Source organism: Hypanus sabinus (genome assembly GCF_030144855.1).
Source record: "Hypanus sabinus isolate sHypSab1 chromosome 1 unlocalized genomic scaffold, sHypSab1.hap1 SUPER_1_unloc_14, whole genome shotgun sequence".
NCBI lineage: Eukaryota > Metazoa > Chordata > Chondrichthyes > Myliobatiformes > Dasyatidae > Hypanus > Hypanus sabinus.
In genome coordinates this window covers 148,766-175,000 of record NW_026778908.1, presented here as the reverse complement: position 1 = coordinate 175,000, position 26,235 = coordinate 148,766, and the positions used below count along the sequence as shown (strand labels likewise).

Here is a 26,235-nt window from a genome sequence, read left to right as displayed (position 1 = left end):
AGGAGGGAAAGTTGTGCTTGGTAGTGGGATTCCGTTGGAGGTGGCGGAAGTTATGGAGAATTATACGTTGAACCTGGAGGCTGGTGGAGTAGTAGGTGAGGACAAGGGGAACCCTATCCCAAGTGAGGTGGCAGGCGGATGGGGTGAGGGCAGGTGTGCGGGAAATGGGGAGATGCGTTTGAGAGCAGAGTTGATGGTGGACAAAGGGAAGCCCCTTTGTTTAAAAAAGGAAGACATCTCCTTCATCCTGGAATGAAAAGCCTCATCCTGAGAGCAGATGCAGTGGAGACGGAGGAATTGTGAGAAGGGGATAGCCTTTTTGCAAGAGACAGGGTGGGAAGAGGAATAGTCCAGGTAGCTGTGAGAGTCTGTAGGCTTATAGTAGATATCAGTAGATAGGCCGTCTCCAGAGATGGAGACAGAAAGATCAAGAAAGGGGAGGGAGGTGTCAGAAATGGACCAAGTAAATTTGAGGGCAGGGTGAAAGTTGGAGGCAAAGTTAATGAAGTTGACGAGCTCAGCATGCGTGCAAGAGGCAGCGCCAATGCAGTCGTCGATGTAGCGAAGGAAAAGAGGGGGATGGATACCCGTATAGACTTGGAACATGGACTGTTCCACAAAGCCAACAAAAAGGCTGTCATAGCTGGGACTCATGCAGGTGCCCATGGCTACACCCTTGATTTGGAGGAACTGGGAGGAGCCAAAGGAGAAATTATTGAGAGTAAGATCTAATTCCGCTAGATGGAGGAGAGTGGTGGTAGAGTGGAATTGGTTAGGTCTGGAATCCAAAAAGAAGTGAAGAGCTTTGAGATCGTCCAGTATTTTGGGACTAGACGTCCATAGTGAAAATAAGGCGGTGGGGGCTAGGGAACTTAAAATCATTGAAAAAATTCAAAGCGTGAGCAGTGTCACGAACATAGGTGGGAAGGGATTGAACAAGGGGGGATAAGACAGTGTGAAGGTATGCAGAAATTAGTTCGGTGGGGCAGGGGCAAGCTGAGACAATGGGTCAACCTGGACAGGCAGATCTTGGGGAGGAGATAGAAATGGGAAGTGCGGGGTGTGGGAACAATGAGGTTGGTGGTAGAAACGGGAAGTGCGGGTATTTATGATAATCCCATGCTTATGATATTTACGGTACACTATTTAAGGCCTGTTCTTTATAAAATTTTCATCACAACTACAGTATCAGGGTGAAACCCATAATATTTACAGTACACGGTATAACAAATTTACAATATATAATATTGTTGGGTCTTTGCTAGCTGGAGATGCATTGGAAGTGGAACTCATTGAGATGTGTCTTCATTCCAGGATGAAGATGATTTCCTTCTTCAAAGAAAGGGGTTTCCCTTCCTCCACCATCAATCTACACTCAATTGCATCTCCGCCATTTCACACACGTCTGCTCTCACACGATTTTTCACCAGCCTACCAGGGATAGGGTTCCTCTTGTCCTCACCTACCACCCCACCAGTCTCCGCGTCCAGCATCATAATTTTCCGCAACTTCCGCCAACTCCAACAGGATCCCACCACCAAGTAGATCTTTCCCTTCCCACCCCCCACTTTCTGCTTTCCACAGGAGTCGTTCTCTACGCGACTCCCTTGTTTATTCGTCCCTTCTCACTGATCTCCCTCCTGGCATTTATCCTTGCAAGTGGAGCAAGTGCTACATCTGCCCCGACACCTCTCCCCTCTCTAAAATTCAGAGCCCCAAGCAGTCCCTCCAAGTGGAGGAACCTTCACCTGTGTGACTGTTGGAGTCATAGACCGTGCCTGGTGCTCCCAGTGTGGCCTCGTGTAGATTGGGAGACCGCTTTGCCAAGCACCTATGTTCCGTCCGTCAGAAAATGCAGGATCTCCTGGTGGCCATCCATTTTAATTCCACTTTCTGTTCCCATTCAGATATGTCTATCCATGGCTTCCTCCACTGTCGTGATGAAGCCAGACTTAGGCTGGAGGAACAGCACCATGTAGCCTCCACACTCTGGTGCTCCACCCCAGTTTTCTTTCTTCCATGGCTTCTGTCCTCTTCTATCAAACTTCCCCTTCTCCAGACCTGTATCTCTTTCACAAATCAACATACCCGCTCTGTACTTTATGCCTTTCCCCCCAGGTTTCACCCATCACCTGGTGTTTCGCTCTCTCCTTCCCCCCCAGGTTTCATCCATCACCTGGTGTTTCGCTCTCTCCTTCCCCCCCAGGTTTCATCCATCACCTGGTGTTTCGCTCTCTCCTTCCCCCCCCAGGTTTCATCCTTCACCTGGTGTTTCGCTCTCTCCTTCCCCCCCAGGTTTCACCCATCACCTGGTGTTTCGCTCTCTCCTTCCCCCCCAGGTTTCATCCATCACCTGGTATTTCGCTCTCTCCTTCCCCTCCAGGATTCATCCATCACCTGGTGTTTCACTCTCTCCTTCCCCCCCCAGGTTTCACCCATCACCGGGTGTTTCGCTCTCTCCTCCCCCCCCAGGTTTCATAAATCACCGGGTGTTTCGCTCTCTCCTTCCCCTCCTCCAGGTTTCACCCATCACCGGGTGTTTCGCACTCTCCTCCCCCCCCCCGCAGGTTTCACCCATCACCGGGTGTTTCGCTCTCTCCTTCCCCTCCTCCAGGTTTCACCCATCACCGGGTGTTTCGCACTCTCCTCCCCACCCCCCAGGTTTCACCCATCACCTGGTGTTTCGCTCTCTCCTTCCCCCCCAGGTTTCACCCATCACCTGGTGTTTCGCTCTCTCCTCCGCCCCCCAGGTTTCATCCATCACCTGGTGTTTCACTCTCTCCTTCTCCCCCAGGTTTCATCCATCACCTGGTGTTTCGCTCTCTCCTCCCCCCCCCCCAGGTTTCATCCATCACCTGGTGTTTCACTCTCTCCTCCCCCCCCCAGGTTTCACCCATCACCTGGTGTTTCACTCTCTCCTCCCCCTCCCCAGGTTTCATCCATCACCTGGTGTTTCGCTCTCTCCTTCCCCCCCCAGGTTTCACCCATCACCTGGTGTTTCGCTCTCTCCTCCCCCCCAGGTTTCACCCATCACCTGGTGTTTCACTCTCTCCTCCCCCCCCAGGTTTCACCCATCACCTGGTGTTTCGCTCTCTCCTCCCCCTCCCAGGTTTCACCCATCACCTGGTGTTTCACTCTCTCCTTCCCCCCCCCAGGTTTCATCCATCAACTGGTGTTTCACTCTCTCCTCCCCCCCCAGGTTTCACCCATCACCTGGTGTTTCGCTCTCTCCACCCCCCCCCCCCCAGGTTTCATCCATCACCTGGTGTTTCACTCTCTCCTTCCCCTCCAGGTTTCACCCATCACCTGGTGTTTCACTCTCTCCTTCCCCTCCAGGTTTCACCCATCACCTGGTGTTTCGCTCTCTCCTCCCCCCGCCCAGGTTTCATCCATCACCTGGTGTTTCGCTCTCTCCTTCCCCTCCAGGTTTCACCCATCACCTGGTGTTTCACTCTCTCCTCCCCCCCCCCAGGTTTCACCCATCACCTGGTGTTTCGCTCTCTCCTCCCCCCCAGGTTTCACCCATCACCTGGTGTTTCACTCTCTCCTCCCCCCCCAGGTTTCATCTATCACCTGGTGTTTCACTCTCTCCTCCCCCCCCAGGTTTCATCCATCACCTGGTGTTTCACTCTCTCCTTCTCCCCCAGGTTTCATCCATCACCTGGTGTTTCGCTCTCTCCTCCCCCCCCCCAGGTATCATCCATCTCCTGGTGTTTCACTCTCTCCTTCTCCCCCAGGTTTCATCCATCACCTGGTGTTTCGCTCTCTCCTCCCCCCCCCCCAGGTTTCATCCATCACCTGGTGTTTCACTCTCTCCTCCCACCCTCCAGGTTTCACCCATCACCTGGTGTTTCACTCTCTCCTTCCCCTCCAGGTTTCACCCATCACCTGGTGTTTCGCTCTCTCCTCCCCCCCCCCAGGTTTCATCCATCACCTAGTGTTTCGCTCTCTCCTTCCCCACCCAGGTTTCACCCATCACCTGGTGTTTCACTCTCTCCTCCCCCCCAGGTTTCATCCATCACCTGGTGTTTCACTCTCTCCTTCCCCCCCAGGTTTCATCCATCACCTGGTGTTTCGCTCTCTCCTCCCCCCCAGGTTTCATCCATCACCTGGTGTTTCGCTCTCTCCTCCCCCCCAGATTTCACCCATCACCTGGTGTTTCACTCTCTCCTTCCCCCCCAGGTTTCATCCATCACCTGGTGTTTCACTCTCTCCTTCCCCTCCAGGTTTCATCCATCACCTGGTGTTTCGCTCTCTCCTCCCCCCCACCAGGTATCATCCATCACCTGGTGTTTCGCTCTCTCCTTCCCCCCCAGGTTTCATTCATAACCTGGTGTTTCGCTCTCTCCTTCCCCCCCAGGTTTCATCCATCACCTGGTGTTTCGCTCTCTCCTTCCCCCCCAGGTTTCATCCATCACCTGGTGTTTCGCTCTCTCCTTCCCCTCCAGGATTCATCCATCACCTGGTGTTTCACTCTCTCCTTCCCCCCCCCCCAGGTTTCACCCATCACCGGGTGTTTCGCTCTCTCCTCCCCCCCCAGGTTTCATAAATCACCGGGTGTTTCGCTCTCTCCTTCCCCTCCTCCAGGTTTCACCCATCACCTGGTGTTTCGCTCTCTCCTCCCCCCCCCCCAGGTTTCACCCATCAACTGGTGTTTCGCTCTCTCCTTCCCCCCCACGTTTCATCCATCAATCCATCACCTGGTGTTTCACTCTCTCCTCCCCCCCCCCCCAGGTTTCACCCATCACCTGGTGTTTCGCTCTCTCCTTCCCCCCCAGGTTTCACCCATCACCTGGTGTTTCGCTCTCTCCTCCCCCCCCAGGTTTCATCCATCACCTGGTGTTTCGCTCTCTCCTCCCCCCCAGGTTTCATCCATCACCTGGTGTTTCGCTCTCTCCTCCCCCTCCAGGTTTCACCCATCACCTGGTGTTTCGCTCTCTCCTCCCCCCCTGGTTTCATCCATCACCTGGTGTTTCACTCTCTCCTTCCCCCCCAGGTTTCATCCATCACCTGGTGTTTCACTCTCTCCTTCCCCCCCCAGGTTTCATCCATCACCTGGTGTTTCGCTCTCTCCTTCCCCCCCAGGTTTCATCCATCACCTGGTGTTTCACTCTCTCCTTCCCCCCCAGGTTTCATCCATCACCTGGTGTTTCGCTCTCTCCTTCCCCCCCAGGTTTCATCCATCACCTGGTGTTTCACTCTCTCCTCCCCCCCAGGTTTCATCCATCACCTGGTGTTTCGCTCTCTCCTTCCCCCCCAGGTTTCATCCATCACCTGGTGTTTCACTCTCTCCTTCCCCCCCCAGGTTTCACCCATCACCTGGTGTTTCGCTCTCTCCTTCCCCCTCCAGGTTTCATCCATCACCTGGTGTTTCGCTCTCTCCTTCCCCCTCAGGTTTCACCCATCACCTGGTGTTTCGCTCTCTCCTTTCCCCTCAGGTTTCACCCATCACCTGGTGTTTCGCTCTCTCCTTCCCCTCCAGGATTCATCCATCACCTGGTGTTTCACTCTCTCCTCCCCCCCCAGGTTTCACCCATCACCGGGTGTTTCGCTCTCTCCTCCCCCCCCCAGGTTTCATAAATCACCTGGTGTTTCGCTCTCTCCTCCCCCCTCCTCCAGGTTTCAACCATCACCTAGTGTTTCGCTCTCTCCTCCCCCCCCCCAGGTTTCACCCATCACCTGGTGTTTCGCTCTCTCCTCCCCCCCCCCAGTTTTCACCCATCACCTGGTGTTTCGCTCTCTCCTTCCCCCCCAGGTTTCACCCATCACCTGGTGTTTCGCTCTCTCCTCCCCCCCAGGTTTCATCCATCACCTGGAGTTTCGCTCTCTCCTCCCCACCCAGGATTCATCCATCACCTGGTGTTTCGCTCTCTCCTCCCCCCCAGGTTTCACCCATCACCTGGTGTTTCGCTCTCTCCTCCCCACCCAGGTTTCATCCATCACCTGGTGTTTCGCTCTCTCCTCCCCCTCCAGGTTTCACCCATCACCTGGTGTTTCGCTCTCTCCTCGCCCCCAGGTTTCATCCATCACCTGGTTTTTCGCTCTCTCCTCCCCCTCCAGGTTTCACCCATCACCTGGTGTTTCGCTCTCTCCTCCCCCCACCCCAGGTTTCATCCATCACCTGGTGTTTCACTCTCTCCTTCTCCCCCAGGTTTCATCCATCACCTGGTGTTTCGCTCTCTCCTCCCCCCCCCCAGTTTCATCCATCACCTGGTGTTTCACTCTCTCCTCCCCCCCCCAGGTTTCACCCATCACCTGGTGTTTCACTCTCTCCTCCCCCCCCCCAGGTTTCATCCATCACCTGGTGTTTCGCTCTCTCCTTCCCCCCCCAGGTTTCACCCATCACCTGGTGTTTCGCTCTCTCCTCCCCCCCAGGTTTCACCCATCACCTGGTGTTTCACTCTCTCCTCCCCCCCCCAGGTTTCACCCATCACCTGGTGTTTCGCTCTCTCCTCCCCCTCCCAGGTTTCACCCATCACCTGGTGTTTCACTCTCTCCTTCCCCCCCCCAGGTTTCATCCATCACCTGGTGTTTCACTCTCTCCTCCCCCCCCAGGTTTCACCCATCACCTGGTGTTTCACTCTCTCCACCCCCCCCCCCCAGGTTTCATCCATCACCTGGTGTTTCACTCTCTCCTTCCCCTCCAGGTTTCACCCATCACCTGGTGTTTCACTCTCTCCTTCCCCTCCAGGTTTCACCCATCACCTGGTGTTTCGCTCTCTCCTCCCCCCGCCCAGGTTTCATCCATCACCTGGTGTTTCGCTCTCTCCATCCCCTCCAGGTTTCACCCATCACCTGGTGTTTCACTCTCTCCTCCCCCCCCCCAGGTTTCACCCATCACCTGGTGTTTCGCTCTCTACTCCCCCCCCAGGTTTCACCCATCACCTGGTGTTTCGCTCTCTCCTCCCCCCCCAGGTTTCATCTATCACCTGGTGATTCACTCTCTCCTCCCCCCCCAGGTTTCACCCATCACCTGGTGTTTCACTCTCTCCTTCTCCCCCAGGTTTCATCCATCACCTGGTGTTTCGCTCTCTCCTCCCCCCCACCAGGTATCATCCATCACCTGGTGTTTCACTCTCTCCTTCCCCTCCAGGTTTCACCCATCACCTGGTGTTTCGCTCTCTCCTCCCCCCCCCCAGGTTTCATCCATCACCTGGTGTTTCGCTCTCTCCTTCCCCACCCAGGTTTCACCCATCACCTGGTGTTTCACTCTCTCCTCCCCCCCAGGTTTCACCCATCACCTGGTGTTTCGCTCTCTCCTCCCCACCCAGGTTTCATCCATCACCTGGTGTTTCGCTCTCTCCTCCCCCTCCAGGTTTCACCCATCACCGGGTGTTTCGCTCTCTCCTCCCCCCCCAGGTTTCATCCATCACCTGGTGTTTCGCTCTCTCCTCCCCCCCAGGTTTCATCCATCACCTGGTTTTTCGCTCTCTCCTCCCCCTCCAGGTTTCACCCATCACCTGGTGTTTCGCTCTCTCCTCCCGCCCCCCAGGTTTCATCCATCACCTGGTGTTTCACTCTCTCCTTCTCCCCCAGGTTTCATCCATCACCTGGTGTTTCGCTCTCTCCTCCCCCCCCCCAGGTTTCATCCATCACCTGGTGTTTCACTCTCTCCTCCCCCCCCCAGGTTTCACCCATCACCTGGTGTTTCACTCTCTCCTCCCCCCCCCCAGGTTTCATCCATCACCTGGTGTTTCGCTCTCTCCTTCCCCCCCCAGGTTTCACCCATCACCTGGTGTTTCGCTCTCTCCTCCCCCCCAGGTTTCACCCATCACCTGGTGTTTCACTCTCTCCTCCCCCCCCAGGTTTCACCCATCACCTGGTGTTTCGCTCTCTCCTCCCCCTCCCAGGTTTCACCCATCACCTGGTGTTTCACTCTCTCCTTCCCCCCCCCAGGTTTCATCCATCACCTGGTGTTTCACTCTCTCCTCCCCCCCCAGGTTTCACCCATCACCTGGTGTTTCACTCTCTCCACCCCCCCCCCCCAGGTTTCATCCATCACCTGGTGTTTCACTCTCTCCTTCCCCTCCAGGTTTCACCCATCACCTGGTGTTTCACTCTCTCCTTCCCCTCCAGGTTTCACCCATCACCTGGTGTTTCGCTCTCTCCTCCCCCCGCCCAGGTTTCATCCATCACCTGGTGTTTCGCTCTCTCCTTCCCCTCCAGGTTTCACCCATCACCTGGTGTTTCACTCTCTCCTCCCCCCCCCCCAGGTTTCACCCATCACCTGGTGTTTCGCTCTCTACTCCCCCCCAGGTTTCACCCATCACCTGGTGTTTCGCTCTCTCCTCCCCCCCCCAGGTTTCATCTATCACCTGGTGTTTCACTCTCTCCTCCCCCCCCAGGTTTCACCCATCACCTGGTGTTTCACTCTCTCCTTCTCCCCCAGGTTTCATCCATCACCTGGTGTTTCGCTCTCTCCTCCCCCCCACCAGGTATCATCCATCACCTGGTGTTTCACTCTCTCCTTCCCCTCCAGGTTTCACCCATCACCTGGTGTTTCGCTCTCTCCTCCCCCCCCCCAGGTTTCATCCATCACCTGGTGTTTCGCTCTCTCCTTCCCCACCCAGGTTTCACCCATCACCTGGTGTTTCACTCTCTCCTCCCCCCCAGGTTTCATCCATCACCTGGTGTTTCACTCTCTCCTCCCCCCCAGGTTTCATCCATCACCTGGTGTTTCACTCTCTCCTCCCCCCCAGGTTTCATCCATCACCTGGTGTTTCGCTCTCTCCTTCCCCCCAGGTTTCATCCATCACCTGGTGTTTCACTCTCTCCTTCCCCCCCAGGTTTCATCCATCACCTGGTGTTTCGCTCTCTCCTCCCCCCCAGATTTCACCCATCACCTGGTGTTTCACTCTCTCCTCCCCCCCCCCCCCCAGGTTTCACCCATCACCTGGTGTTTCACTCTCTCCTCCCCCCCCCCCCAGGTTTTACCCATCACCTGGTGTTTCGCTCTCTCCTCCCCCCCAGATTTCACCCATCACCTGGTGTTTCACTCTCTCCTCCCCCCCCCCCCAGGTTTCATCCATCACCTGGTGTTTCGCTCTCTCCTCCCCCCCCCCCCAGGTTTCATCCATCACCTGGTGTTTCGCTCTCTCCTTCCCCCCCAGGTTTCACCCATCACCTGGTGTTTCGCTCTCTCCTTCCCCTCCAGGATTCATCCATCACCTGGTGTTTCACTCTCTCCTTCCCCCCCCCCAGGTTTCACCCATCACCGGGTGTTTCGCTCTCTCCTCCCCCCCCAGGTTTCATAAATCACCGGGTGTTTCGCTCTCTCCTTCCCCTCCTCCAGGTTTCACCCATCACCTGGTGTTTCGCTCTCTCCTCCCCCCCCCCCCAGGTTTCACCCATCAACTGGTGTTTCGCTCTCTCCTTCCCCCCCATGTTTCATCCATCAATCCATCACCTGGTGTTTCACTCTCTCCTCCCCCCCCCCCCAGGTTTCACCCATCACCTGGTGTTTCGCTCTCTCCTCCCCCCCCAGGTTTCATCCATCACCTGGTGTTTCGCTCTCTCCTCCCCCCCAGGTTTCATCCATCACCTGGTGTTTCGCTCTCTCCTCCCCCTCCAGGTTTCACCCATCACCTGGTGTTTCACTCTCTCCTTCCCCCCAAGGTTTCATCCATCACCTGGTGTTTCACTCTCTCCTTCCCCCCCCCAGGTTTCATCCATCACCTGGTGTTTCGCTCTCTCCTTCCCCCCCAGGTTTCATCCATCACCTGGTGTTTCACTCTCTCCTTCCCTCCCAGGTTTCATCCATCACCTGGTGTTTCGCTCTCTCCTTCCCCCCCAGGTTTCATCCATCACCTGGTGTTTCACTCTCTCCTCCCCCCAGGTTTCATCCATCACCTGGTGTTTCGCTCTCTCCTTCCCCCCCAGGTTTCATCCATCACCTGGTGTTTCACTCTCTCCTTCCCCGCCCCAGGATTCACCCATCACCTGGTGTTTCGCTCTCTCCTTCCCCCTCCAGGTTTCATCCATCACCTGGTGTTTCGCTCTCTCCTTTCCCCCCAGGTTTCACCCATCACCTGGTGTTTCGCTCTCTCCTTCCCCTCCAGGATTCATCCATCACCTGGTGTTTCACTCTCTCCTCCCCCCCCAGGTTTCACCCATCACCGGGTGTTTCGCTCTCTCCTCCCCCCCCCAGGTTTCATAAATCACCTGGTGTTTCGCTCTCTCCTCCCCCCCTCCTCCAGGTTTCAACCATCACCTGGTGTTTCGCTCTCTCCTCCCCCCCCCCCAGGTTTCACCCATCACCTGGTGTTTCGCTCTCTCCTCCCCCCCCCCCAGTTTTCACCCATCACCTGGTGTTTCGCTCTCTCCTTCCCCCCCAGGTTTCATCCATCAATCCATCACCTGGTGTTTCGCTCTCTCCTCCCTACCCAGGATTCATCCATCAACTGGTGTTTCGCTCTCTCCTCCCCCCCAGGTTTCACCCATCACCTGGTGTTTCGCTCTCTCCTCCCCACCCATGTTTCATCCATCACCTGGTGTTTCGCTCTCTCCTCCCCCTCCAGGTTTCACCCATCACCGGGTGTTTCGCTCTCTCCTCCCCCCCCCAGGTTTCATCCATCACCTGGTGTTTCGCTCTCTCCTCCCCCTCCAGGTTTCATCCATCACCTGGTGTTTCGCTCTCTCCTTCCCCCCCAGGTTTCATCCATCACCTGGTGTTTCGCTCTCTCCTTCCCCTCCAGGATTCATCCATCACCTGGTGTTTCACTCTCTCCTTCCCCCCCCCCCCAGGTTTCACCCATCACCGGGTGTTTCGCTCTCTGCTCCCCCCCCAGGTTTCATAAATCACCGGGTGTTTCGCTCTCTCCTTCCCCTCCTCCAGGTTTCACCCATCACCTGGTGTTTCGCTCTCTCCTCCCCCCCCCCCCAGGTTTCACCCATCAACTGGTGTTTCGCTCTCTCCTTCCCCCCCAGGTTTCATCCATCAATCCATCACCTGGTGTTTCACTCTCTCCTTCCCCCCCCCCAGGTTTCACCCATCACCGGGTGTTTCGCTCTCTGCTCCCCCCCCAGGTTTCATAAATCACCGGGTGTTTCGCTCTCTCCTTCCCCTCCTCCAGGTTTCACCCATCACCTGGTGTTTCACTCTCTCCTCCCCCCCCCCAGGTTTCACCCATCACCTGGTGTTTCGCTCTCTCCTCCCCCCCAGGTTTCACCCATCACCTGGTGTTTCACTCTCTCCTCCCCCCCCAGGTTTCATCTATCACCTGGTGTTTCACTCTCTCCTTCCCCCCCAGGTTTCATCCATCACCTGGTGTTTCGCTCTCTCCTCCCCCCCAGGTTTCATCCATCACCTGGTGTTTCGCTCTCTCCTCCCCCCCCCAGGTTTCATCCATCACCTGGTGTTTCGCTCTCTCCTTCCCCCCCCAGGTTTCATCCATCACCTGGTGTTTCGCTCTCTCCTTCCCCCCCAGGTTTCATCCATCACCTGGTGTTTCGCTCTCTCCTCCCGCCCAGGTTTCACCCATCACCTGGTGTTTCGCTCTCTCCTCCCCCTCCAGGTTTCATCCATCACCTGGTGTTTCGCTCTCTCCTTCCCCTCCAGGTTTCATCCATCACCTGGTGTTTCGCTCTCTCCTTCCCCCCCAGGTTTCATCCATCACCTGGTGTTTCGCTCTCTCCTTCCCCCCCAGGTTTCATCCATCACCTGGTGTTTCGCTCTCTCCTTCCCCTCCAGGATTCATCCATCACCTGGTGTTTCACTCTCTCCTTCCCCCCCCCCCAGGTTTCACCCATCACCGGGTGTTTCGCTCTCTCCTCCCCCCCCCAGGTTTCATAAATCACCGGGTGTTTCGCTCTCTCCTTCCCCTCCTCCAGGTTTCACCCATCACCTGGTGTTTCGCTCTCTCCTCCCCCCCCCCAGGTTTCACCCATCAACTGGTGTTTCGCTCTCTCCTTCCCCCCCAGGTTTCATCCATCAATCCATCACCTGGTGTTTCACTCTCTCCTCCCCCCCCCCCCCAGGTTTCACCCATCACCTGGTGTTTCGCTCTCTCCTTCCCCCCCAGGTTTCACCCATCACCTGGTGTTTCGCTCTCTCCTCCCCCCCCAGGTTTCATCCATCACCTGGTGTTTCGCTCTCTCCTCCCCCCCAGGTTTCATCCATCACCTGGTGTTTCGCTCTCTCCTCCCCCTCCAGGTTTCACCCATCACCTGGTGTTTCGCTCTCTCCTCCCCCCCAGGTTTCATCCATCACCTGGTGTTTCGCTCTCTCCTTCCCCTCCAGGTTTCACCCATCACCTGGTGTTTCGCTCTCTCCTCCCCCCCAGGTTTCATCCATCACCTGGTGTTTCACTCTCTCCTTCCCCCCCCAGGTTTCATCCATCACCTGGTGTTTCGCTCTCTCCTTCCCCCCCAGGTTTCATCCATCACCTGGTGTTTCACTCTCTCCTTCCCCCCCAGGTTTCATCCATCACCTGGTGTTTCGCTCTCTCCTTCCCCCCCAGGTTTCATCCATCACCTGGTGTTTCGCTCTCTCCTTCCCCCCCAGGTTTCATCCATCACCTGGTGTTTCACTCTCTCCTTCCACCCAGGTTTCACCCATCACCTGGTGTTTCGCTCTCTCCTTCCCCCTCCAGGTTTCATCCATCACCTGGTGTTTCGCTCTCTCCTTCCCCCCCCAGGTTTCATCCATCACCTGGTGTTTCGCTCTCTCCTTCCCCCCCAGGTTTCATCCATCACCTGGTGTTTCGCTCTCTCCTTCCCCCCCAGGTTTCATCCATCACCTGGTCTTTCGCTCTCTCCTTCCCCCCCAGGTTTCATCCATCACCTGGTGTTTCGCTCTCTCCTTCCCCCCCAGGTTTCATCCATCACCTGGTGTTTCGCTCTCTCCTTCCCCTCCAGGATTCATCCATCACCTGGTGTTTCACTCTCTCCTTCCCCCCCCCCCCAGGTTTCACCCATCACCGGGTGTTTCGCTCTCTGCTCCCCCCCCAGGTTTCATAAATCACCGGGTGTTTCGCTCTCTCCTTCCCCTCCTCCAGGTTTCACCCATCACCTGGTGTTTCGCTCTCTCCTCCCCCCCCCCCAGGTTTCACCCATCAACTGGTGTTTCGCTCTCTCCTTCCCCCCCAGGTTTCATCCATCAATCCATCACCTGGTGTTTCACTCTCTCCTCCCCCCCCCCCAGGTTTCACCCATCACCTGGTGTTTCGCTCTCTCCTTCCCCCCCAGGTTTCATCCATCACCTGGTGTTTCGCTCTCTCCTCCCCCCCAGGTTTCATCCATCACCTGGTGTTTCGCTCTCTCCTCCCCCTCCAGGTTTCACCCATCACCTGGTATTTCGCTCTCTCCTCCCCCCCAGGTTTCATCCATCACCTGGTGTTTCACTCTCTCCTTCCCCCCCAGGTTTCATCCATCACCTGGTGTTTCACTCTCTCCTTCCCCCCCCAGGTTTCATCCATCACCTGGTGTTTCGCTCTCTCCTTCCCCCCCAGGTTTCATCCATCACCTGGTGTTTCACTCTCTCCTTCCCCCCCAGGTTTCATCCATCACCTGGTGTTTCGCTCTCTCCTTCCCCCCCAGGTTTCATCCATCACCTGGTGTTTCGCTCTCTCCTTCCCCCCCAGGTTTCATCCATCACCTGGTGTTTCACTCTCTCCTTCCCCCCCAGGTTTCATCCATCACCTGGTGTTTCGCTCTCTCCTTCCCCCCCAGGTTTCATCCATCACCTGGTGTTTCGCTCTCACCTTCCCCCCCAGGTTTCATCCATCACCTGGTGTTTCACTCTCTCCTTCCCCCCCAGGTTTCACCCATCACCTGGTGTTTCGCTCTCTCCTTCCCCCTCCAGGTTTCATCCATCACCTGGTGTTTCGCTCTCTCCTTCCCCCCCCAGGTTTCATCCATCACCTGGTGTTTCGCTCTCTCCTTCCCCCCCAGGTTTCATCCATCACCTGGTGTTTCGCTCTCTCCTTCCCCCCCAGGTTTCATCCATCACCTGGTGTTTCGCTCTCTCCTTCCCCCCAGGTTTCATCCATCACCTGGTGTTTCGCTCTCTCCTTCCCCCCCAGGTTTCATCCATCACCTGGTGTTTCGCTCTCTCCTTCCCCTCCAGGATTCATCCATCACCTGGTGTTTCACTCTCTCCTTCCCCCCCCCCCAGGTTTCACCCATCACCGGGTGTTTCGCTCTCTCCTCCCCCCCCAGGTTTCATAAATCACCGGGTGTTTCGCACTCTCCTTCCCCACCTCCAGATTTCACACATCACCTGGTGTTTCACTCTCTCCTCCCCCCCCCCCCAGGTTTCACCCATCACCTGGTGTTTCGCTCTCTCCTTCCCCCCCAGGTTTCATCCATCAATCCATCACCTGGTGTTTCACTCTCTCCTCCGCCCCCCCCAGGTTTCACCCATCACCTGGTGTTTCGCTCTCTCCTTCCCCCCCAGGTTTCACCCATCACCTGGTGTTTCGCTCTCTCCTCCCCCACCAGGTTTCATCCATCACCTGGTGTTTCGCTCTCTCCTCCCCCCCAGGTTTCATCCATCACCTGGTGTTTCGCTCTCTCCTCCCCCTCCAGGTTTCACCCATCACCTGGTGTTTCGCTCTCTCCTCCCCCCCAGGTTTCATCCATCACCTGGTGTTTCACTCTCTCCTTCCCCCCCAGGTTTCATCCATCACCTGGTGTTTCACTCTCTCCTTCCCCCCCCCAGGTTTCATCCATCACCTGATGTTTCGCTCTCTCCTCCCCACCCAGGATTCATCCATCACCTGGTGTTTCGCTCTCTCCTCCCCCCCAGGTTTCATCCATCACCTGGTGTTTCGCTCTCTCCTCCCCCCCAGGTTTCACCCATCACCTGGTGTTTCGCTCTCTCCTCCCCACCCAGGTTTCATCCATCACCTGGTGTTTCGCTCTCTCCTCCCCCTCCAGGTTTCACCCATCACCGGATGTTTCGCTCTCTCCTCCCCCCCCCAGGTTTCATCCATCACCTGGTGTTTCTCTCTCTCCTCCCCCTCCAGGTTTCACCCATCACCTGGTGTTTCGCTCTCTCCTCCCCCCCAGGTTTCACCCATCACCTGGTGTTTCACTCTCTCCTTCCCCTCCAGGTTTCAGCCATCACCTGGTGTTTCGCTCTCTCCTCCCCCCCCCCCAGGTTTCATCCATCACCTGGTGTTTCACTCTCTCCTCCCCCCCCAGGTTTCATCCATCACCTGGTGTTTCACTCTCTCCTTCCCCTCCAGGTTTCACCCATCACCTGGTGTTTCACTCTCTCCTCCCCCCCCCCCAGGTTTCACCCATCACCTGGTGTTTCACTCTCTCCTTCCCCTCCAGGTTTCACCCATCACCGGGTGTTTCGATCTCTCCTCCCCCCCCAGGTTTCATCCATCACCTGGTGTTTCACTCTCTCCTTCCCCTCCAGGTTTCACTCATCACCGGGTGTTTCACTCTCTCCTCCCCCCCCCAGGTTTCATCCATCACCTGGTGTTTCACTCTCTCCTTCCCCTCCAGGTTTCACCCATCACCGGGTGTTTCACTCTCTCCTCCCCCCCCCAGGTTTCATCCATCACCTGGTGTTTCACTCTCTCCTTCTCCTCCAGGTTTCACCCATCACCGGGTGTTTCACTCTCTCCTCCCCCCCCCAGGTTTCATCCATCACCTGGTGTTTCACTCTCTCCTTCCCCTCCAGGTTTCACCCATCACCGGGTGTTTCACTCTCTCCTCCCCCCCCCAGGTTTCATCCATCACCTGGAGTTTCACTCTCTCCTTCCCCTCCAGGTTTCACCCATCACCTGGTGTTTCACTCTCTCCTCCCCCCCCCAGGTTTCATCCATCACCTGGTGTTTCGCTCTCTCCTCCCCCTCCAGGTTTCACCCATCACCGGGTGTTTCGCTCTCTCCTCCCCCCCCCCAGGTTTCACCCATCACCTGGTGTTTCACTCTCTCCTCCCCCCCCCAGGTTTCATCCATCACCTGGTGTTTCGCTCTCTCCTCCCCCTCCAGGTTTCACCCATCACCTGGTGTTTCGCTCTCTCCTTCCCCCCCAGGTTTCTTCCATCACCGGGTGTTTCGCTCTCTCCTCCCCCCCCCCTCCAGGTTTCACCCATCACCTGGTGTTTCGCTCTCTCCTCCCCCCCCAGGTTTCATCCATCACCTGGTGTTTCGCTCTCTCCTCCCCCCCAGGTTTCACCCATCACCTGGTGTTTCGCTCTCTCCTCCCCCCCAGGTTTCATCCATCACCTGGTGTTTCGCTCTCTCCTCCCCCCCAGGTTTCACCCATCACCTGGTGTTTCACTCTCTCCTCCCCCCCAGGTTTCATCCATCACCGAGTGTTTCGCTCTCTCCTTCCCCCCCAGGTTTCATCCATCACCTGGTGTTTCACTCTCTCCTCCCCCCCCCAGGTTTCACCCATCACCTGGTGTTTCGCTCTCTCCTTCCCCCCCAGGTTTCACCCATCACCTGGTGTTTCGCTCTTTCCTTCCCCCCCCAGGTTTCATCCATCACCTGGTGTTTCGCTCTCTCCTCCCCCTCCAGGTTTCACCCATCACCGGGTGTTTCGCTCTCTCCTCCCCCCCTCCAGGTTTCATCCATCACCTGGTGTTTCGCTCTCTCCTTCCCCTCCAGGTTTCACCAATCACCTGGTGTTTCGCTCTCTCCTCCCCCCCAGGTTTCACCCATCACCTGGAGTTTCGCTCTCTCCTCCCCCCCAGGTTTCATCCATCACCGGGTGTTTCGCTCTCTCCTCCCCCCCCTCCAGGTTTCACCCATCACCGGGTGTTTCGCTCCCTCTTCCCCCCCCCCAGGTTTCATCCATCACCTGGTGTTTCACTCTCGCCTTCCCCCCCAGGTTTCATCCATCACCTGGTGTTTCGCTCTCTCCTCCCCCCCCCAGGTTTCACCCATCACCTGGTGTTTCGCTCTCTCCTCCCCCCCAGGTTTCATCCATCACCTGGTGTTTCACTCTCTCCTTCCCCCCCAGGTTTCACCCATCACCTGGTGTTTCGCTCTCTCCTTCCCCTCCAGGTTTCATCCATCACCTGGTGTTTCGCTCTCTCCTCCCCCCCCAGGTTTCACCCATCACCGGGTGTTTCGCTGTCTCCTCCCCCCCCAGGTTTCACCCATCACCTGGTGTTTCGCTCTCTCCTCCCCCCCAGGTTTCACCCATCACCTGGTGTTTCGCTCTCTCCTCCCCCTCCAGGTTTCACCCATCACCTGGTGTTTCGCTCTCTCCTCCCCCCCAGGTTTCACCCATCACCTGGTGTTTCGCTCTCTCCTCCCCCCCCCAGGTTTCACCCATCACCTGGTGTTTCGCTCTCTCCTCCCCCTCCAGGTTTCACCCATCACCGGGTGTTTCGCTCTCTCCTCCCCCCCCAGGTTTCACCCATCACCTGGTGTTTCGCTCTCTCCTCCCCCCCAGGTTTCACCCATCACCGGGTGTTTCGCTCTCTCCTTCCCCCCCAGGTTTCATCCATCACCTGGTGTTTCACTCTCTCCTTCCCCCACCAGGTTTCATCCATCACCTGGTGTTTCACTCTCTCCTTCCCCCCCAGGTTTCACCCATCACCTGGTGTTTCGCTCTCTCCTCCCCCCCAGGTTTCACCCATCACCTGGTGTTTCGCTCTCTCCTCCCCCCCCCAGGTTTCACCCATCTCCTGGTGTTTCGCTCTCTCCTCCCCCTCCAGGTTTCACCCATCACCGGGTGTTTCGCTCTCTCCTCCCCCCCCAGGTTTCATCCATCACCTGGTGTTTCGCTCTCTCCTCCCCCTCCAGGTTTCACCCATCACCTGGTGTTTCGCTCTCTCCTCCCCCCCCAGGTTTCATCCATCACCTGGTGTTTCGCTCTCTCCTCCCTCCCAGGTTTCATCCATCACCTGGTGTTTCACTCTCTCCTTCCCCCCCAGGTTTCACCCATCACATGGTGTTTCGCTCTCTCCTCCCCCCCAGGTTTCACCGATCACCTGGTGTTTCGCTCTCTCCTCCCCCCCCTCCAGGTTTCACCCATCACCTGATGTTTCGCTCTCTCCTTCCCCCCCCAGGTTTCATCCATCACCTGGTGTTTCGCTCTCTCCTCCCCCTCCAGGTTTCACCCATCACCTGGTGTTTCGCTCTCTCCTCCCCCCCCCAGGTTTCACCCATCACCTGGTGTTTCGCTCTCTCCTTCCCCCCCAGGTTTCATCCATCACCTGGTGTTTCGCTCTCTCCTCCCCCCCCCTCCAGGTTTCACCCATCACCTGGTGTTTCGCTCTCTCCTCCCCCCCCAGGTTTCATCCATCACCTGGTGTTTCGCTCTCTCCTCCCCCCCCAGGTTTCACACATCACCTGGTGTTTCGCTCTCTCCTTCCCCACCAGGTTTCATCCATCACCTGGTGTTTCACTCTCTCCTTCCCCACCAGGTTTCATCCATCACCGGGTGTTTCGCTCTCTCCTCCCCCCCTCCAGGTTTCATCCATCACCTGGTGTTTCGCTCTCTCCTTCCCCTCCAGGTTTCACCCATCACCTGGTGTTTCACTCTCTCCTCCCCCCCCCAAGTTTCACCCATCACCTGGTGTTTCACTCTCTCCCCCCCCCCCCCCAGGTTTCGTCCATCACCTGGTGTTTCGCTCTCTCCTTCCCCCCCAGGTTTCATCCATCACCGGGTGTTTCGCTCTCTCCTTCCCCACCAGGTTTCATCCATCACCGGGTGTTTCGCTCTCTCCTTCCCCACCAGGTTTCATCCATCACCGGGTGTTTCGCTCTCTCCTCCCCCCCCAGGTTTCATCCATCACCTGGTGTTTCACTCTCTCCTTCCCCCCCAGGTTTCACCCATCACCTGGTGTTTCACTCTCTCCTTCCCCCCCAGGTTTCATCCATCACCTGGTGTTTCACTCTCTCCTTCCCCCCCAGGTTTCACCCATCACCTGGTGTTTCACTCTCTCCTTCCCCCCCCAGGTTTCACCCATCACCGGGTGTTTCACTCTCTCCTCCCCCCCCAGGTTTCACCCATCACCGGGTGTTTCACTCTCTCCTCCCCCCCCAGGTTTCATCCATCACCGGGTGTTTCACTCTCTCCTTCCCCCCCCAGGTTTCATCCATCACCTGGTGTTTCGCTCTCTCCTTCCCCTCCAGGTTTCATCCATCACCTGGTGTTTTGCTCTCTCCTTCCCCCCCAGGTTTCATCCATCACCTGGTGTTTCGCTCTCTCCTTCCCCCCCAGGTTTCACCCATCACCTGGTGTTTTGCTCTCTCCTTCCCCCCCCCCAGGTTTCATCCATCACCTGGTGTTTCGCTCTCTCCTTCCCCCCCCTGGTTTCATCCATCACCTGGTGTTTCGCTCTCTCCTTCCCCCCCAGGTTTCACCCATCACCTGGTGTTTCGCTCTCTCCTTCCCCTCCAGGTTTCATCCATCACCGGGTGTTTCGCTCTCTCCTTCCCCCCCCTCCAGGTTTCACCCATCACCTGGTGTTTCGCTCTCTCCTCCCCCTCCAGGTTTCACCCATCACCTGGTGTTTCGCTCTCTCCTTCCCCCCCCCCAGGTTTCACCCATCACCTGGTGTTTCGCTCTCTCCTTCCCCCCCCCCAGGTTTCACCCATCACCTGGTGTTTCGCTCTCTCCTTCCCCTCCAGGTTTCATCCATCACCGGGTGTTTCGCTCTCTCCTTCCCCCCCTTAGGTTTCACCCATCACCTGGTGTTTCACTCTCTCCTCCCCCCCCCCCCCCCAGGTTTCATCCATCACCGGGTGTTTCGCTCTCTCCTTCCCCCCCAGGTTTCACCCATCACCTGGTGTTTCGCTCTCTCCTTCCCCCCCAGGTTTCACCCATCACCTGGTGTTTCGCTCTCTCATCCCCCCCCCCCAGGTTTCACCCATCACCTGGTGTTTCGCTCTCTCCTCCCCCCCCCAGGTTTCATCCATCACCGGGTGTTTCGCTCTCTCCTTCCCCTCCAGGTTTCATCCATCACCTGGTGTTTCGCTCTCTCCTTCCCCCCCCTCCAGGTTTCATCCATCACCGGGTGTTTCACTCTCTCCTTCCCCCCCAGGTTTCATCCATCACCTGGTGTTTCGCTCTCTCCTTCCCCCCCAGGTTTCACCCATCACCTGGTGTTTCGCTCTCTCCTTCCCCCCCAGGTTTCACCCATCACCTGGTGTTTCGCTCTCTCCTCCCCCCCCCAGGTTTCACCCATCACCTGGTGTTTCGCTCTCTCCTCCCCCCCCCCCCAGGTTTCATCCATCACCGGGTGTTTTGCTCTCTCCTTCCCCTCCAGGTTTCATCCATCACCTGGTGTTTCGCTCTCTCCTTCCCCCCCCTCCAGGTTTCATCCATCACCGGGTGTTTCACTCTCTCCTTCCCCCCCAGGTTTCATCCATCACCTGGTGTTTCGCTCTCTCCTTCCCCCCCAGGTTTCATCCATCACCTGGTGTTTCGCTGTCTCCTCCCCCTCTCCTTTAAATTTGCTCCTCAACTGTTTCCTCCCCCCAGTCCTGTCGAAGGGTTTCAGCCTGAATCATCAACTGTACTTTTTCCACTGATGCTGCCTGGCCTGCTGAGTTCCTCCAACATATGGTGTGATAAAATTTGTGCCTTACATACTGGAATTCCTCAGTCATGTGTGGATCAGGGGCAGAATGCAATTCACGTATTCTGTTTTTAAAGGGTTGTTGGGAATACACAAATGATGCTTTGTTCAAAGTACATTTATTATCAAGGTACATACACGTTATATAACTGTGAGATTCATTTCCTTACAGGTAGCCACAATACAAGAAATCCAAAGAATGCATTGGAAAAGACCAACGAACAACCAATACACTTCTACCGTCCTGAAACGGCGCAACTTGTCAAGGCCACCCGCCCTTTTGAGTGACTGAGTGTTGACTTTAAGGGCACCCTTCTCTCCACCAACCGCAATGTCTATTTTCTCAATATTATCGACGAGTACTCGCAATTCCCCTTTGCCATTCCCTGCCCCGACACCACTACCACATCCGTCATAAAAGCCCTGCGCCAGCCCTTCACTCTGTTCGGATATCCCTGCTATATCCACAGTGATAGAGGGTCCTCCTTTATGAGTGATGAGCTGCGCCAGTACCTGCTAGCTAGGGGCATTGCTACTAGTTGGACCACGAGTTATAACCCCCGGGGAAATGGACAGGTGGAGTGGGAGAATGCCACAGTGTGGAAGGCCACACTTTTAGCCCTTAAGTCAGAAGGGTTGCCGGTCTCTCGATGGCAGGAAGTCCTCCCTGAGGCACTCCACTCTATCCGCTCTCTGTTGTGTACGTCCACCAATGCCACCCCTCACGAACGCCTATTCTCTTTTCCCAGGAAGTCTGTCACTGGGACCACTCTGCCAGTTTGGCTGACATCCCCAGGGCCAGTGCTGCTCCGGAAACATGTGAGGAGTAATAAATACTCTCTGCTGGTCGAGAGGGTCCACCTTCTAATGCGAACCCCCAGTATGCCTATGTGGTCTTAACTGATGGGCTGGAGGACACTGTCTCCATCCGCGACCTGGCGCCCACAGGAACAGCAGACCACTACCCCGAACACTCCCCAGTAACTATGAACCATGTAGCCGAGGTGACACCGCGCACACCAGGCCCCACACAGACTCCTCATGACACTCATATACCGGGCGTTTCGTACGCATATATACCAGGCGCCTTGCACATCCGAGAGGGATCACTGACGCCTAGTGGGCTGGAACCAGCACAACCTCCGTCTCCTGTGCAATCACCACCACCGGCTCCTGTGCAATCACCACCACCGGCACCTGTGCAATCACAACCTCTGTCTCCTGTGCAATCATCACCACCGTCTCCTGTGCAATCACCACCACCGGCTCCTGTGCAATCACCACCGGCTCCTGTGCAATCACCACCACCGGCACCTGTACAATCACCACCACCGGCACCTGTGCAATCACCACCACCGGCTCCTGTGCAATCACCACCACCGGCTCCTGTGCAATCACCACCACCGGCACCTGTGTAATCACCACCACCGGCAACTGTGCAATCACCACCGGCTCCTGTGCAATCATCACCACCGTCTCCTGTGCAATCACCACCACCGGCTCCTGTGCAATCACCACCACCGGCTCCTGTGCAATCACCACCACCGGCACCTGTGCAATCACCACCACCGGCTCCTGTGCAATCACCACCACCGGCTCCTGTGCAATCACCACCACCGGCTCCTGTGCAATCACCACCGGCTCCTGTGCAATCATCACCACCGTCTCCTGTGCAATCACCACCGGCTCCTGTGCAATCACCACCACCGGCACCTGTGCAATCACCACCACCGGCTCCTGTGCAATCATCACCGGCTCCTGTGCAATCATCACCGGCTCCTGTGCAATCACCACCACCGGCTCCTGTGCAATCACCACCACCGGCACCTGTACAATCACCGCCACCGACACCTGTGCAATCACCGCCACCGACACCTGTGCAATCACCACCGGCACCTGTACAATCACCACCGGCACCTGTACAATCACCACCACCGACACCTGTGCAATCACCACCGGCACCTGTGCAATCACCACCACCGGCTCCTGTGCAATCACCACCACCGGCTCCTGTGCAATCACCACCACCGGCTCCTGTGCAATCACCACCGGCACCTGTACAATCACCACCACCGGCACCTGTACAATCGCAGCCGGTGCTACGTAGATCGCAGCGACAGATTTGACCAGCTGATAGACTTAACCTGTAAGAAACTTCGCCACATGGGGACTCCCTTTTCTAACAAAGAGGGGGGGGGGTGAATGTGGTGAACTACATATACCTGTCTGGACACACCCCCTGCTGACTGCTCCTGTGGCTCCTCCCACAGACCCCTGTATAAAGGCGATTGAGGCCTGAGCCCGGCCTCTCAGTCTCCAGGATGTAGTATGGTGGTCACTCACTGCTTGTTCCTTCTTCCAGTCAATAAAAGCCGATATCTCGCCTTTACTTCTCAGAGAGAGTTATTGATGGCGCATCACTCAGTCCGTCACTCGGCAGAGTAAAACATCGAGGAGCTCGCAGGCAGGAATCCCGGAGCAGCCGGAGCAGGCCCACAGCCTCAGCCTCAGTCCGTCACTCGGCAGAGTAAAACATCGAGGAGCTCGCAGGCAGGAATCCCGGAGCAGGCCCACAGCCTCAGCCTCAGTCCGTCACTCGGTAAGAGTAAAACGTCGAGGAGCTCGCAGGCAAGAATCCCGGAGCAGGCGGAGCAGGCCCACAGCCTCAGCCTCAGTCCATCACTCGGCAGAGTAAAACGTCGAGGAGCTCGCAGGCAGGAATCCCGGAGCAGGCCCACAGCCTCAGCCTCAGTCCGTCACTCGGCAGAGTAAAACGTCGAGGAGCTCGCAGGCAAGAATCCCGGAGCAGGCCCACAGCCTCAGCCTCAGTCCATCACTCGGCAGAGTAAAACGTCGAGGAGCTCGCAGGCAAGAATCCCGGAGCAGGCCCACAGCCTCAGCTTTGGTGCAGCAAAGGGCAGAGCAAGTGTCAGTGAGCAGCGAGCAGAACTGGCCCTACCCTCTCCTCTGGTCCCGGCACTCTGCATTTTTGGCCCGGCGGGTTTTGGACAGAGAATTAGGGAATATATGCGGGAGTTTGCAGATTAGCCCAATTGTGCCCGGACCAAGAGCTCCACGGAGGAAATTTCCGGTTGTAGGAATAGGTTTGATGTCACTGGAGGATAGACAGGGTCTTGTGGGTGGAGCGAGGGTGCCTGGTCATTTACGCCAGTAGTATTTATTTATTTTTATCTATCTTTACAGGCGGTTCTAAAAACCTAGTTAGGTGGGCTGAGGGATATTTATCCTCTAGTTTAATGTCAACCTGCAGAAAAGGCTGACAGATGGGTTGTCAGCAGAATTTATGGTCGTTATCATTAATCTGCAATGGGTTGAACACGTTAACCAAACAAGAGTCGCAATCTGCTCAGGTTCTGCCTCGGTAATGCAAAGTTTGGAATCAAAGCATTCAAGAAGAACTGATCTGTTGATGGAAGTGTATTAAGATCTATATGTTCTGCAGAGTGTGGGAGTAGTAGTTCAGTCTTGTTGGGTACCTGCACATGTGGGTGTATCAGGTAATGAAAGGGCAGATGTTATAGCAAAACTGGACTTGCTAAGTCAGAGGTAGATAGTATAGTCAATGTGGGAAATTGTGAAGCCAAATCTTGTACTAGGTTGGCTGGGATTGGAAAATGGCAGATATTGTGGAATTGGAGTTGGACAGGGAGGTGGTATGACAATTTGTTTCCATCAGTTCAGGGAAGGAGCCTTTTTGGATGGAATAGCAGGGAAGATGTGTGGTTGGCGAGACTGAGGTTTGGACCTACGGTTTTGCACTCCACTTTGGCACTGAGTGGTCAGCGTGGGAATAGGTGATATGATCTTTGTAAGCCCCAGAGACAGTGGAGCAAGTGATCATATCATGCAGGATACTCTGGCACCTGAGGCAAGGACGGTTAAGTCTTGCAGAGCTCTGGTGAACTTTTTAATTGAAACAGGTTTAGGAGGTAGAATCTGATCCCTGTCATATTCCATTACAGTAAGTGGTGGTAATCCACCTTCCTGACTGGTACGAGTCGCCATTCACACAAAATAAAAAGAAGGATCTTCCCTGCCTCTGGTCCCTACCGAGGGGGCCAAGCAGTGCCTGCTTTTCTCAGGGGGCTGCTTTTACAATATTTACAGCCCCGTACGGCAGCAGATAGCGAATTTGGTATTTGACCGCAGAGAAGCTTTGCAGCGCTCTGTCACCAGCAAGTTCCAGGAGATGGTTGTTTACTTTCTCAGCTTCAATCTGCTTCCTCTTTCCACTGAAACACGAGCTACCAAGGCTCAAACCGCCAGAACTTCCGAGCAGCTACGACTTTTAGAAGTCACCAGGTGCTGTGTGTAAACAGGTTCCACGCTGTAATGGTAGGGCACTCTGCCTGCCCAGGGTGCTCAGGGAAACTCGTCTTGGTGTAACACCGACAACGGTCCAGACATTATCATTTCTGCAGAAAGCTCTCTGCTTGACCCAGTGCCAATGTTGAAAATGGAATATTCTCTCTCCACAGCAGCTGCTCAGCCTCTGAGTTTCATGTAGTTGCTATTTCTGACTTCCAGGAGTTTGGATTTTTCCTTGACAATCGATAATATTGCAACACTCTGTTAGAACATAGAACAGTACAGCGCAGGTACAGGCCCTTCAGCCCACAGTTCTGTGTGGAACTACAATAGGGTTGTATATGGTGATATATACTGTATATATGTACTTTGGTAATAGATTTATTTGGACTTAAATGTCTGACTAAACAAATCCCACAATGTCCATTTCCCTCCATTCCCCATGCTCGTCCTACACACATCCCTGCAATGTATCCCCTCACCTTAAATATGTGCCCTCCAGTATCAGAGATTTCACCCTCAGGAAAAACAATCCTGGCTATCTACCCTATTGTTTGGACCATAAGACATGAAAGCAGACTCGGGCCATTTGGCCCATCAAGTCTGCTCCACCATTCCATCGTGGTAGATTTATTTTTGCTCTCAATCCCATTCTCCAGCCATCTGTCCTTGATGCTCTTCCTTATCATGGACATATCAGCTTCAGTTTTCAATACACCAATAACTTGCCCTCCAAATGATTGACATATAATGTCAAAAAAGCAATCCCGACACAGACCCCTACGAACACCATCAGTCACTGGTTACCAACCAGAAAAGCCCCCCTTTATTCCCACTCTTTCCCTCTAGCCAGTCAGTCCATGCCTCTCATAAGCTTGTCAACCCCTGACCAGTCTCGCCTCAGCCTCAGCTGCTCCTGAGAAGATATCCCAAGGTTGTCCAATGTCTCCTTGTAGCTCATTGCCTGTAACCCAAGCAGCAGCCTGTTGAACCGTTTCTACACCCTCTCCAAAGCCTCCACATCATCCCTGTAACAGGAGACCAGAACTGAATGCAATATTCTAGATGTAGCTGAACTAGAGTTTTATAAAGCTAAAACATAATTTACCAACTCAGTGCCTCAACTAATAAAGACAGCATGCAGTACACTTCCTTGACAAACCTATCAGTAGCTACTTTCAGCTCTGTGTAGCTACTGTGGATCTGGACCCCAGGATCCCTCTGAGCTGATGTCAGCATTCATATGATGGGCAGAAGGGCCTGTTTCTGTGTTTGTTGATTCTGTACAAATTAAAGACCAGAAGATGTAGGAGCAGAATGAAGCCACTCAGTCCATCTGAAGCTGTTCAGTCGTGGCTGATTTTTCTTGACCCCATTTTCTTGCCTCCTCTCCATTACCTTAACTCACT

At 55.7% G+C, this 26,235-nt stretch overlaps 1 protein-coding gene across 1 annotated transcript in view; it reads right to left on the bottom strand.

Annotated features, from left to right (window-relative positions):
* The window catches only part of LOC132385387 (high affinity cGMP-specific 3',5'-cyclic phosphodiesterase 9A-like), a 266,175-nt gene that overhangs the window by 215,690 nt on the left and 24,250 nt on the right, over positions 1-26,235 (bottom strand). The gene's annotated exons all lie outside the window — the stretch shown is intronic.